We start from the raw sequence: 2,077 nt of genomic DNA, 5'->3' as shown, positions 1-2,077 counted from the left end.
CAATGTGGCCTAAATTGAAGTAAGTCAGGATTGCTCACAACCTGGATATTTCTGAACTGTTTCCCCAACATATTCCCCTTTTTGTTTTTTGAGCAATTCTGACTTATTTTGTTACATAAGATAACCTGCTAATGATATATTGTCATAAGCAGCATACCAATAATGCAAAAGCAATAATAACATATATACTGATGCAAAAGCAATAATAACATACTAGTAATATAAAAGCAATAATAACATATATAACTGATAAGCCTAGCCTAATTAAATCTGTAAGCCAACAAGCTAACTGGTATATTTTATGATTTTTATCAATTCTTACCAAAGGCTTTTCCTCTTGCTATGTGTGATACAAATGAAACAGAAAGAAACCCAAATTTCAAACTTTCACTTATATTCTAGGCCTAATTGTTGCATTGACCAGTTTGATCACAAATGTTATTGATAACTCATTAGTGCTCTCATGAGGTCACGCTCTTTTTTCTTCTCATGAGGGTATATGCTCTTCCCTTTTCTCTCTCTTTCTCTGTCTTTTTTTTTCTCTCTCTTTTTTTTTTTTTTTTTTGATTGTAATGAAAATAGTTTTATTATCAAATCATGTGCTCTAATGGTTTCAAACTAAACTTGAAGAAATTTCTTTGTATCACACCACTCCCTGCATAGTATACAACATTTTGCAGTGCAGCTTTAAGCATCTTTTAAACTCTTCTCTTAAATAATAGATCAAATTATAATCAATGTGCCCATCAAAGTAGGTTGTTTTAAAATAACTGGAGTTTGCATAAAAGCAGAATAGTGACACTACCTAATTGAAGTTACTTTTTTTTTTTTTTTTTTTTTATGATTGTAAATGTCTTCATCTTTTGTATGGCGTAACACATTAAAAAGATTCTATTTCACGGATAGCTAAAATCTCCTGTCAAAGAAAAGAACATATCACTATCTTTCATGAGTAGCAGGTAACCCTCAAGTTATTGCCTACCAAAATTCAGGCCTGGACATTTGATGCCCAGAATTATGTAAAAATATTTCCCACTTCTGCTTCATACCTTTCAGAAGGCATTAGAGAAACTTTTCTTTTTTTTTTTCTTTTTAATGAGGCTATGTGGTGTCCTTTCCTCCCCCTCCCAGCAGGGCTCACAGCTACAGTATCTGCGGGGGCAGAGGCAGCACCTACAGCTGTAGCAAGCTTGCTGGGAGCAATCGCCAGGCACACGAAGGGGGGTTGAAAAGCAGCCGCGGGGGAAAGAGGCGGGGGGGGGGAATTTCTTTCTCTCCGCAGCATTTCTCGGCCCCTGAAAAACATTCTCATGAATATATCGTACTCTTTACCAATATATGAGAAAAATTTAACAACACCTACCAAAAACTTTAAAAACCAAAACACTATTACTACTAAAATCTAGTGGAATCAGCCTAAAATAAAATAAATCAGTACAATCTCCCAAACCAAATACTTGTATCAGAAATATTATCACTTGTGAATCCATATTTAAAGGCATTTGTTTCCATGGTCGAATCCATCTGCTCGGTACCCAACGCACTCCAGTACTTGTAAGTAAGCACATATAACCTCGACCAGTCAGTTTCACCTCTGCCGGCCCTTCCCATTGTCCAGTGATGGAATTCTTGAATTCCACCAAAATTTTGTGGAAGGTTCCGAAGCAAAGTCTGCTAAAGCTTTTTGGTGAATCAGTATCGGAGGTTCTGTACATTCTCCTGTAAGGCGTAAATAGTTCATGACATACACAGCCTACACAGTTCCACTACTGCTTGACCCGTAGGGTTATGAGGAATACCAGTAACATGTCGAATACCCCATTGTCCACAAAGCTGTCGAAAATGAGCAGAAGAATAAGCGGGGCCATTGTCCGTCTTAATAGACTGAGATACTCCAAGAACAGCAAAGGATACATATAGATGTCTGATAACATGTTTCGTTGCCTCACCAGTCTGAGCAGAGGCCCAAACGGCCATAGAAAAAGTATCTATAACAACAGGCACATATTTTAAGCGTCCAAACTGTTGTACATGAGTGACATCCATTTGTCACAGTTCCAAGGATTTCAAACCTTTA

This window comes from Calypte anna, chromosome W, assembly GCF_003957555.1.
Source record: "Calypte anna isolate BGI_N300 chromosome W, bCalAnn1_v1.p, whole genome shotgun sequence".
NCBI classification, from domain to species: domain Eukaryota; kingdom Metazoa; phylum Chordata; class Aves; order Apodiformes; family Trochilidae; genus Calypte; species Calypte anna.
The sequence above is the reverse complement of the archived record's forward strand: the minus strand, read 5'-3'. Positions refer to the sequence as shown.